The following is a 12,820-nucleotide window of genomic DNA, read 5'->3' as shown; positions in this document are numbered from 1 at the left end:
TTATTTATCAATGTTTAAGAATAACAGTTCTCTTCTGTTGTCTTTTTATTTCTTTCCTGAATTGATGCAAATGTTCTAAGAAATGATCATGATGATGAATATGCAACTATGTGATGATATTGTGAATTACTGATTATATATGTAAACAGAATGATCATATGTTAAGAATGTTTGTGCTTCTTTCTTGTCATATTTTTAAAAAATTTTAAAAATTAAGAAAAAAAAGAATAACAATTCACTAGTATCCTCCATAAGTGACCAGTGAGTCCCATCCCCCTTTCCCTAGTATTATTAGGATTCCTGGGTTGTTGTTTTTCTTTTTCAATCTGTTTCCACAATTATTTCTCTGAAATCTTGAATAGTCCAATATTTGCCCAATGGCAACACCTTGAACTTGTCTCCTGAGTTCTTTTGGCATGAACCTAGTGGCTTTTAATAGTTTTCTTGCTTTCTGTTTGAAAATATGTGCCAGGCTCTTGTGCATTTCCTGAACAGACATGATATCAGCCGTTTCTCTAAAGAGTCCTAGGTTCTTGAGTAGGAAATAATGTTAAAAGACCACAATCTGGGTCTCTTAATATCATGGGTGCTAGAGGTAGATTGGTCTGTGTTTCTAGGCCTCTTCATTGGAAAGAGCTATAAAATACATATTTTTTTAAAAATACATCACCATCTACACTGATATATCCAGTTAAAGTTTAGAATTACTAAGTATTTATATAACTTTCTGGGTTTTGTATTTGTGTCTCTTTTGCACTGGAAGTCTTGGTTCCTAATGTTATCAAGATAATTATTTTATCTTATAATAACTTTATCCTATTACACATACATTTTGTATATTAGATTCAGAATAATTCATACCAAATTCTTGCTCAAAATACAATTACAAAATTGTTTTAAAATTTTCTTGCAATTCTTTTCATCCTTGAGATATATGTTTCTATTGCTGCTGAGTCATGTTTTTATGTCTCTTGAAATAATTCCTCTCTATTTATTAAACCTCCAACTCATAGACAGTCAGATTCATTTGTTTTACTTTACTTTCAGTTTTTAGAGATTTTTTTACACATTTAATTTTGTTTATAATTATATAAAATTTTTACATGTTGTAAAGTCAAATATACAAAATAAGGTATATTCAAAAAAGTTTAGCTTCCATTCCTGTACCTTCTACCTTCTACTCCTTCCTTCTATAAGTAAACATTTTATAGTATATTTTAGTACCTGGTAGAATTAATCTGATCCCCTTCTGTATTTTTAAGGGTTTTCCTGGGTTTTTTGCTTGTTTGTTCTTTCCAGTTAATTTTATAAATAACTTATCTAGCACCACCAGGAAACAAGTGATGGTATTTTTATTGAGATTATATGAAGTTTATAAATGTGGGGTAATTGCCTTATTTTAATACTGAATCTTTTTACTGCAAGTATGACTTGAGTTCATTCAAGTCTCCTTTTGTATTTTGCAAGAGTATTTACTGTTTGTCCCTTATACGTTGGGAGTATTTCTTTTTAAGGTTATGCCTAGTTATTTTATTTGTTTGTTTGGACATTATAAATGAAGTCTGCCATTATATCTTTTAACTGACCATCATTTGACTACATAAAGGATATGAATTTTTAAGTTCTCTTATTATTTAGAGTAATTTTCTATTAATTCTTTTGGATTTTTCAAATATATAATTGTGTCATCCTAAAATAGAGATAGTTTTACTTCTATTTGCTTACCTCTATATCTGTAGTTATTTCTCTTCTTTAATTGACTTGGCTTCTACCCACAATCCATTGTTAAATAGTAGTGGAGAAAGAGGACATACCTGTGCGATGCATCACTTTAGTGGAAAATGCAAAAGCATTTCTCCATTAATTATGACAGAGATTACTTTTTAAAGGTAATTCTCAGGTTCAGTACTTTATCAGCCACATCTTAAATACCTTCAGACCATTCAAAGAGGATGCTCATCTGTTATGTTAACCTAGTGACAATACTGTAACATCTGAAATGTCTTCTGAGCTTTTTTAAATTAAATTACTCCATGAATGGATTTAGTTTTATATTTAATATTAACCCCTTGATGACAATGCCAGGATTCCTATGGCATTTTAGAGTTTATACCTCCCTCATCGAAATCATAATTTCATTTACTTCTAACCACATCATAATGTAAGTTTTCTTAGCTCTGTTTTACAGATGAGGAAACAAGTCTTAATAAAACCATGTTGTCACATACTCCTTTTATTGGATTGTACTGCCTCTGTTTTATTATTTCATGTTTCATAGAAAATAAATCATTCTGATAAAGCATATTCTGATTTGATCAGAATATTTTATTTACCATTGTTCAAACAGTTAATGAAAATACTTGTTTGTATGTAACTTGTTTCATAAAATCTGAGACGCTATAAATTAATGAACCACTAAGAAAATAAATGTTTTTGTAAAACTAGGGGTGCAAGAGTAGTTCAGTGGTAGAATTCCCACCTGCCATGCAGGAGACCTGAGTTTGATTCCCAGCCCATGCACTTCTAAAACAAACAAACAAAGAAACCAACAAATGCAAACAAACAAAAATTCAACAAAGTGGTGTTGCAATAATGGGATATTCACATGGGAAAAGAATGAAATGTGACCCTGCCATACAGCATACATAAAAAAGAACTAAACCCAATGCTTTTTTAATCATTGTGTAGTTGAAATAAAACATTTACATCTTTATGTTATTAATCATTTCTTTGATTTAACCAAACATTAACAGTGCATATTCTTTTGGAGACAATACAGTATAAAGAATAGATTCTTCCAGTAGGTGAGAAGGCACCATTGGCAAGCATCTATTAACATCCTATTGTGCATAACACTTTGAAAAAATGGCCTTGACAGAACAATCTTGACAAATATTTTGTAAGCACCTCAAGGCCATTTAATCACATATATAAAAGAGCTATTTCCTAGCTCCTTCTCTAATGTTCAAACCATAGAGAAAACTTGGAGCCTTTCCCACATATTAAGTTCATCAGGCATCCTCTGAGTATGATCGATAAAAAATAGTTACTTTACAAAGGGAGCTAGTGTGATGGGAAGCAGTTATCTCTGTGTCACCTTGCCCCTGTGGATTATGCAGGGGAGAGACATAACTGAGGTCGTAGTAAGGTGGACACACACACAAGACATAACCAGGCAGAAGGAAGTTGCCAAGAAGGAGAAGCAGGTCCCCAAAGACACAGTAGGGGTGAGTAAGACCCAGGAACCTATGAAGGGATGAGAGGAGGCCCAAATACAAGTCTAAAATAACTAACAAATGGCATTTTCACCCACAATTCATCTTCCTCACTCTTTATTTCCTCCTCTTCCGGAATCATGCCTGGTAGGACTTAGAACTATCATGTTCACAAACTCCTTCCTGACACCTCCAAAGTTGGATCCCTGGCTAGTCAGGAAAGTGCTTAACAAAGTTAGAATCCCAGACAAATGGTTCTGGAATCTTCTTGTTAACAACTTTCCTAAATAATGCTGGTGCTGACCATTAGTCAACCATACACTGAGAAACACTGTCTTCCTATTGATGCTGCAAACCTACCTGACTCACTGGTACCTCCCTTGGGTAACTCAGCATTTTTCTGCACCTCAGTGCAAGCTAGACTTGCTACACTATTGCATATGCACATTGCTCTTCCCCTAAACAAAATCCTTAGTGTTTGTCCCTAGGTTACTTCCAGCTATTCATATCTCCTCCTTCTCAGGTGTGACTGAGCTATCTTGAATTAAAATTGCATCTTCCTCACAAATTCACTTTCTTTGCTTCAGACTCTCTGAGCCAGACTGACATGCAACTGCCAAATGGATTTGATGCCTCAAATGTATTCCTAGAGGCTGTGTTGGAACTTCTCCATTTATTTCCAATCTCACATGACTTCTAACTCCTGAACTCCCTAAGTGCCTCTCATTTTGCTTCTGATTTTTTAGACTTAGACATCAAACTTGTTTTCTTTCTGTTTGGTTTTCTCTACCAGGCCTTCTGGCTCTTCATGCTTGGGGAAGAAGAAACCCTACTCCAGTTTCCCCCAGATCACAATCCCTTACAAAATGGCTTAATTCAGCCTCATAATTCCTCCATACCTTTAGAAGAGGGCTCAATTATTACATAACCCTATAAGTTACACCAACATTTCTTGATTCACAGGACAAAACATAGGCAGTTGGGAACTGAGGTGTCCAATATTAAACTATGTTCAGTAGTGTTGAAAACACTTGCAATGAAGAACCTGACATTCTCAGGCAATTGAAAGCAATTTTACTTTGCTGTCTACCTACCTTATAATTGAAAGAATGGATGATTCATAGTCCTGCTAAGTTTCCTTGAAATCTGTTAAGATTCAGTTGCTTTCCTTATGGCCTTCAGAATGTGAGGCCTACTTCCCTGTCAATAGCTCACTCAGTCAGCAGTTACAGAGGACTGCAAACTCATATATTGGATCAGCTATGGCACAAGAATTCTTGACTCCACTTAAGTAAATAGCACCCCTGGGCATAGCAGGCTGTCTGTACTGAGATCTGTAATCAATACTGCAGCATGGAAAAGTATTGGCCAAATCAAATAGTGTTAAATTATGCAGGAATAGAAGAGCCTTCTGAATTGAGAGAAAAATTATTTTAATTTTAATAATTCTTCCTTTTCATTAATCATATCCCCTTTTGTATTGATGAGAAATTCAAGACTCTGTGTTTAAGAAAATTGCTCAAGATTACACAGCTAAATAACATAGCCTTCACTTAAACCTAAGTCTCTTATGCTCCATAACCCATGCTCTTAACTATTAAAAGACAGATGATATTTACTGAGCACTTTCCATGTGTCAGGTGCTATGCTGAGCACTTTGCTTAAATTATCTCATTCAACCCTCTAATTATCCTAGCAATGCTACAGTAGCAAATAATCCTCATACAATAAAAGTTGATTTCTCGTTCACAGAACAACCAAAGGTAAAAGTTTCTAATTAGTGGCTGCCTCTCCTCTATACATTGATTCAAGGACCCCGGTTGCTTCTGTCTTGTGGCTCAACTATTCCTTAGAGCCAGATTGTTATTTGCAACCAACAGCAAGATGGGGAAAGAATGTGGAGAGGACTTGCTTTCTAAGCTATAGCTACAAAAAGTATTCAGCATTGCGGCCTGCATTCCAATGACTAGAACTTGGTCACTCCCAACTGCAAGGGATCCTGGGAAATGTGGTCTAACAGAATGACCAAAAAGAAAGGAAAACGATTTTTGGTGACCAGCTGGCTAGTTCTTCCATGAATGGGTACTCTTATTATCTCCATTTTACAGATGAGAAAACCGAAGCTCAGAAATCTTAAATAACTTGTCTAAATTCACAGAGTTAGCAAGTGGCATAGCCAGGATCAGGTCTGTCTGACTCTGAATTAAACTCTATGCCCGTGCTATCCTTTAGAACTTTTCTGCGGTGATAGAAATGCTCTATGTTCCATGCCTGTGCTATCTAATACAGTGGCCACTGCCTACATGTGATCAGAGCGATTCCCCTCTCCTCTCTTTCTCTTCAAGCTTCCTTCTTGTTTTCAGTCCTTCCATACTGGTATTGCATTGCTTTTTCTCCAGAAAAACCACCATCCTTCCTACTCATGAAGGAAAACATCCTGTCTCTTTATGTGTTAAGTTCTGCTTCTAGCAGGAGCCCTCCTCTGCCAAGACTTTGATGACTGCAAAGGAGAAGGAATGGGGTCACCTAAAATTGAGGTCAACAATAGGAGCTTCATTGCCAAGTCTATTTTTTTACCAGTGAGAACTAGGACTGATTTCTTCAATATCTAAGAAGAAAGCATACCATGCCAAAGCAAGTGCTTTTGCTATTTCCAGTAAACTGCACAGTTGGTCATACACATATTTATAAAAAAGAGTCTTTCTTCTGTTAATGTGACTTTGAACCTGCCCCTTGTGAAAAAAACTACCTGATGTTATTGTACTAAGGAATGTTTCACTCCTGTCTAAACCTGACATACTTTAAGAGAGTCTCCACTACCTAGAATGGCTCTTGCTCCCTCAGCAATCTAGGATGAGAGCATGGCGACTCCTAAAATACTCTAATTCCCAAATTCCCCCATCTCAGAAACCCTTGCAAAAGAAGGATGGGGAATCTTTCCTCTTGCCACCATTATGTGTGAAGAGTACAAAAGAAATGGCAGGATCTGGTTGAACTATTTTATTGGGAAAAGTGAGGCCACCCTTCTTGACTATGCACTGTTTCTGAATTAGCAAATCGTTTTTGGAAAAAATTATCTTGGGAAAATACTTTAAATCTCTGGACCAAGAGTACCAAATAAATGCTAATCAGTGCCTTGGTGAGATCTCCAGTGTAAAGTGAAGAGGGTTCCCTCTTGTCATGGTGGACATTTCCCCGTCAGAGAAAATGTCAATCGAATTAGGACATAATTCCCATGATTGGAGACAGTTTCCTCACATTACTGAATCCTAATCTATACACCTTTCTGCACTGAAATTGAAGATAGCTTACCAGCTGCTGAGAAGATCTTGGGGAAAACCTGGAAGCTGAATGGAGTTGCTGGCTGATGTAGGGAAATATCCTGAGTGGAAAGTTAGATGCAGCTGTTGGGCATAATTCAAATTGATGGAGGTTAGTGTTCTGTGCAAATGATGCCATGTACTGTTAACATAGACAAAAGCTCATGCTGATCACTATTAGTTGTGTTTTATTTATCTATCTATTTATTTATTTATTTATTTGATGCATGTAGCTTCCTTAGTCACTGCACCTGCTTTTTAACACTGAAGCTGGAAAAAATTGCCTTCAGATCTCAATTTTAATCTTCTTCGCACTTTTTGAAATGTTTTTAAAACTTAGATTTGTAAATAGGAAGACTTTCACAGACTGAGTTGGCATCCTGAGAGGTCTTTGCATTGAGCTAGATTCTGCAGGGCATTCAGCTACTCTCCCACGTTTTAAAACACTAAACAGTGACGTTAAGAAAAAGCACTGCAATCTACAGCCACCCTGGGCATTTCTTTCTGGAAGTCTTTTCAATAGACTCTCCAAATAAAATGTTAAGGGAGCTATCACTTAGGAAAAGGTAGCATTTATAAAGAACTGGTCCTTGCAGCCAAGAGAAATGATCCTTTCTTAGGTACTTGGCAGAACAATCCCACAGGCCCTCTTTCTCATTTCTTATAGAGATGGTGCTCATGAGACCCCTTCTGTGTACAGGAAGGACAGAAACTAATGTCAGGGAAAACAAGTTGACTGATATCATAAGAAATGAAGTATTTGTTTCCTGAGAACATGTGAATTCTCTCTCTGACCTGTGGCCTTGAACTCACTGCAATGAAGCACAAATGCTTTTGGACCATGTTAATAAGGAGAAAGCTAGAACAATTGTCACCCCCACCTCCACCCCATGGAGTTTGAGAGAAACAAGCTAGAAATGAAGAGATGCCTTTCCATGTTGCATATGGAGGCTGCTCAGGCTGCACTGCTCTGGCTGGGGTCTCCTTTCACCCTGTCAACTTCTTTGCTGGTTCCATCTTCTTTGCTGGTTCCATCTTCTTTGCTGGTTTCATCTTTTTTGCTGATACAGGAACTCAGCTCTATCCAATCTCCCAGACTTGGGTCCTGGAAAAATGGACTCATATAAGACACAGATGTGTAAGTCAGTATGCAATAAAATAATTTAATGAAATTTAATAAATTGATTAGCTTGACAAAACTATAATAGTCATGCCCCATACAAGGTGCCCTTTTCCTGATATATGAACACTTAGGAAGCAAATTAACAATCAGAATGTTACTTACCGAGCATGGAAAATCAAAGCAAGGGTACATGAGGAGTCTTGATGGCGATCCCATTCTTGTCAGCAGTTTTAGACAAGGACCTTTGGAGAATCCAATTCAGATAATAGGATATTTGTTTTTTGAAATGCATTGATAAGACTTCCTGGACTTACTAAAACTAATTTGTGGACTTCACACCCTGGACTAAGCCATTGGTGATCTTGTCAAAGTATAATTTTCCAAAAGTTAAAAGCATGATTCTAATTCAACTATCAAATGAACATTTCAAAAATTTTATACAACTCAATAATTAATGAAGAACCCAATAAGACAATAAAACTGTTCTCTGAAAGCATTTTGAGATATTGGGTTTGCACAGTAATTTTTTCTAAGAACTAACTTCTAGACACAAAACTGATTATTGTCCTTCAGGGCAATAAATTGCAAACTTTAGCGTTATCTTTGATACGAAACAGAAATTATTTGCTTCTCTGGAAACAGTGTACAAGTTAACATGCATAATTACACACAGTCTGAGCCCTTAATTAATAAATAGTAAGTAGCAAAATCAAACAATAATACATTCTTTTAGAAAAGTAAATAATCCTTGGGTGAAACTATTAAAGCTTCAATACGGTATTGAAAGGACTTTCAGTTCTATTCTTAAACTTATTTCCAGGTTGTGAATAATTTTTCTCAACAGACCCAAATAGTCCCCAACTGAGTTCACATTTCTTGAGCCTGATTTGTGGCTGAGAACCCCTTCCCCTCCCCCACCTTTGAATGCCTGGAATATTCCTAAGATTCAGATGTCATCTCAAAATTCAACCACTCAGTGATGCCTTCCCAGACCTCACATGCATTTCTCCAAGTATTCTCCTTCTCATCACCCTATTACTCTCCTTTATGGCACTTACCATCATCTGTAACCTTGTTTGTTTGTTTACATGTTTATTGATTGCTTCATCTACCAAAATGCAAGCTACGAATTTCAAGAGAAAGAAACTGGCCTATCTAATTCACCACTCTATCTTCAGCCCCTGGAACAGTGCTTGGCATATAGTAGATGCTTAATACATATCTGCTAGATGGATAGATAAATATGCATGCCCATAGTTGCATTATCTAATTCCCTTGATAAAACACTGCCAGGTTTTTGCTATTTGGCCCACCCTTTTAAAGACTACAAGCATAGCACCCCTCTGGCCCCACTTATTCTTTCCCTCACATATACTGACGCTATTGAGAAGGTTAATATTTCCATCACAGCCCTTTTAATGGAGAACACACCTTTAATTTAGGCAATTTCTAAATTCATTATGAACAATTTCTTCCCTTTTTGATAGTGTTTTGGAGAACATCCCACTGCTGCCTCCTTTACTGTTATACCCTAACAGGTTTTCCTTCAAATTTAAATATATCTTTCCCTCTACCCACCCCATCAAGTGGCAAGAAAGAAAGGAGGGTAGGGAAGTGTCTGAATAAAGAAGCAGCCAACAGGGAAAAGGGGGTTGGAATGAAAGTCGCAAAAAGAAGAAATAGTATATGGCCTTGTCCAGTTCTCACATCATGGAGGTCAAGGAGAACCTAAATTCTTGTCAAGAAAGGAATGGAGAGAAAGCAGCCTTCTGTATTTTCCCAATGTCAAGTTTTTTTCATTCACTGGCATATATAATGGCCCAGTACTTTTCTTCTTGGAGTAGGTAAGAAAAGAAAGAACTATCCTCTGGATTCTGATACTCAGAAACTTTTCTATAAAACTTACTTGCTTTTATTCCCCTCTTGCCTTTTCCTTGGTAATTAAACTTCAGCCCAGATGTTATTGTTGTTGACCACCCAGCATGCCTGATTGCACAGGCATTTAAAACACTTTATGGCAGCTATCCCTTGAAAAGGTAAAATCACTAAATGGACTTGTCAGGAAGCATTACCTCTAGCTCATCTCCCCTGCTGACCAGCTGGCCCTCTTCTAAAGCTCTCTTTCAATTCCCTCACCCCTGCTACGCCCAATAATGAAATAGACTCTTGAAGGCTTGTGATATACCAAAGAGCTACAGGCCTAAAAACAGGGTCAGCATATGATCTGGAACAATGTTTTCAAGCTTTAGCACGCATCAGGACCTCCTAAAGGACTGGGTAAAATATAGACTGCTGGACTCCAATTCCAGAGGGTCAGCAGGTCTGAGGTGGGGCCTGAGAATTTGCATTTCTAACAAGTTCCCTAATGGTGCTGATGCCACTGGTCCAGAGCTCACATGTGAAGAATCACTGATCTATAAGAAATAGTCGAGAAAAAAACCAAAGCATAGATTTCCCTTAATTCACCATCTCTGCCTTAACATTTCTATATAGCTTGCATCCTGCATCCGTTGTTTCCTTCTTTCCAAAAATAGCTTTTTTTTTATGTGTGGCTTCATTCCAGTTCCTCATATTATTCAAAGACTCTTCTCCAGCTACTCATTGTTACAAGTAATTTAAAGCTAGAAAGAAGTTTTAGTGAAATCTTGTCTCTAGAACAGAGTTGCTCAACCTTCACATTGTTGACATTTTGAGATGACTAATTCTTTGCTGTGAGGAGCTGTATTGTGCACTGTACGATGTTTAATAGCATCCTGGCCTCTACACACTAGATGCCTGTAGCGTCTGCCACTTGTTCAACCACAAATGTCGCCAGACATTGCCAGATGTCCCCTGGAGGGAAAAATCATCCCTGGTTGAGAACCACTGCTCAAGTGTACCTTTAATCTCTCCCTCTCTGTTGGGGCTTACAGGCAAAAATTCATTGCATCCTTGCTATTATGAGTTTGCTTCAATTCAAAGACAAATGTAGAATTCAGAAACTGGCGATCAAAATATCACGTCATTGCTGCTAAAGGTGGCCCCTAATGCAAAAGAAGAAACACTTCTCTGGGAGAGGTCTTGGTTGTGATTAATAATAGATGAGGAAGCTCATATTCAACCTTAGGCTGGGCAGAAAAGAATTGTAGAAATACCAGGTGGGACTGCAGTGATATAAGTAAGGCAATGGTTCTCAACCTTGGCTACATATCAGGAACTCCTAGGGAGCTTTGGAAAAAAAAAAAACACATTTATCCCAGAATTTCTTGGGATGAGGCCAAGGCATCAGAAATTTTTAAAAGCAGCCAAGGTGGAGAACCACTACTTAACTGAGTGAGAAAATTTCATCCCTTTTTGGATTTTTCATATGGTTATTGAGGAGGCAGTCACCCAGTCTGATACAAGATTTCCCCATCAGTTTCTTAAGACTTTTCACCAATTAGTCCTTGAAGTTCTGCTGATATGTAAGTTGCATAAACTTATTAGAAAGAGCTTAAAATATTTACATGCTTTAGTGTAGGCTTCTTTGGATAACATAGCAGGTCTTAGGCCAGGATCTTAATGGTATGTGGAAAGGCCTGGAAGTTTGTTATTAGTAGACCCAGTGCTACAGCATTTTAACATATTGGGGAGGAGGTCTCAAAGAAGGATAAGAGATGGCAAAGCTAATAAGGTAAGCAGAACCCTGTAGGTCATGTTAAGGAGTTTAGTTTTCATCCTGAGAGCGATGGGAAGCACTGAGGGGTCTGTGCACAGTTGTGACATGACCATATTAGAATTTTTTGGATTAATACTCTGTGTTTTGTGGATCTTGGATTGAGTGAGAGGAAAGCTGGAGGCAGGAGATGTGGTTAGAAGCAGTAGCAGTAACCAGGATAAGAGTTATTTTTCAAACAGGGATCAGAACTTGACAGATTAGCTATGGGATGTGAGGGAGAAAAAGAGGAAAGAATTAGTCCATGATTCCTGACTTGGTCATGTGGATGAAAAGTGACCCCATTCCTTAAGGATGAGACCATCAAAAGAGCAGGAGGTTTGGGGTGGGAAAGATGAGTTCAGTTTGTACTTACTGAGTTTAAGGTGTCTACAGGCCATCCAGTGGGCAGTGGCTAAGATGACCAACCATCCCAGTTTGCAGGGATTGTCTTAATGTTAGCACTAAAACTTCCATGTCCTGGGAAAACCCTCAGTCCAGAGCAAACCGGCTAGTTGGTCAACAGCCAGTTATGCATGTTTGGCTCTTAGAGGAGAGAGCTGGGCTGGAGTATAAATGCAGAAGTTGTTAGTAAATAGATGGCAAGTGTGTATGTGCATGTGTTTGTGTGTACAAGCATGCAAGTGCATGTGTGTGTATGACTAGAAAAAACACACCAAAATGTTGACAGTGAACATTTTAGTGGTTAAATAATAGAGCAATTTTTTTAGAATTTTAAAAAATGTTTCTACCTCAAGAAAGAGTTACTTTTGTCACAGGGAAAAAGAAAACACTAGTTTAAAACATGCATGAAAAATTTTAATATGCATGACAATTTTTAATATTTGTTTAGACTTTTTTTAGTTCCCATTTAAAAAGTCATAATTGAAAGAATTGTTTTTAAAAGTCCCAGTGAGTCTTCCTGGTGATGGATAAGTGTATTTTAATTTTGTATGGTGACATTATACAAAGTCTGGAAATGGACTATGGATCAATTTGACTTATGTCCTCTTAAATTCCAGTGTCTACTTAGACTTAAAGTAAACTGGGAATAAAGCAATTGCTTGCTAATGTGAACTCAAAAAATCAAAGAAGGCTGCTACCATTATATACTTTTATTAGTTTTCTAAAATGAATTTATTATAAATCATGAATCTATATTGTTCATTCTGTAATCATAGCCTATTCTGCACAGTGCTATATTTGGAACTGAACTATAACACCTAACTTAACTGCAAAGCACGTGATCAAAGATTTCATCAGCTGTTCTTTAAAACATTGGGAATGGTGTCGCCAATCTTCACTCCAAAGAGAGCATGGGAGAAACCTACATAATGTATCCTGGATCCTGTGGGACCTTGCACAGCTGTGCTCATACTTGAAACCTATGATTCTCTATAATCAAGTGATAAAAGACCTTAAATTATTCCAAGCACCTTTTTCTACCAATGGAAAAACTGAGACCCAGAGAGAAGAAATTACTTGCCCT

The 12,820-nt window shown here is 37.2% G+C and overlaps 1 protein-coding gene and 1 long non-coding RNA gene across 21 annotated transcripts in view; one reads left to right on the top strand and one right to left on the bottom strand.

Moving 5' to 3' along the window:
- The window catches only part of CPNE4 (copine 4), a 694,898-nt gene that overhangs the window by 585,412 nt on the left and 96,666 nt on the right, over window positions 1–12,820 (top strand). The gene's annotated exons all lie outside the window — the stretch shown is intronic.
- The window catches only part of LOC143657580 (uncharacterized), a 95,283-nt gene continuing 89,148 nt past the window's right edge, over window positions 6,686–12,820 (bottom strand). For 2 of the 4 annotated variants that reach the window (XR_013162906.1, XR_013162908.1), the window contains 2 exons: window positions 7,821–7,900; window positions 6,686–7,653 (listed from right to left, as the gene is read on the bottom strand). This is a non-coding gene — a long non-coding RNA (uncharacterized LOC143657580). The remainder of the gene's footprint in view (window positions 7,654–7,820; window positions 7,901–12,820) is intronic. The other 2 variants (XR_013162907.1, XR_013162909.1) reach the window with 1 other exon arrangement.

This window comes from Tamandua tetradactyla, chromosome 15, assembly GCF_023851605.1.
Source record: "Tamandua tetradactyla isolate mTamTet1 chromosome 15, mTamTet1.pri, whole genome shotgun sequence".
Classification (NCBI taxonomy): Eukaryota; Metazoa; Chordata; class Mammalia; order Pilosa; family Myrmecophagidae; genus Tamandua; species Tamandua tetradactyla.
Note: the sequence above shows the minus strand (reverse complement) of the source record. Positions and strands in the feature narration are given on the sequence as shown.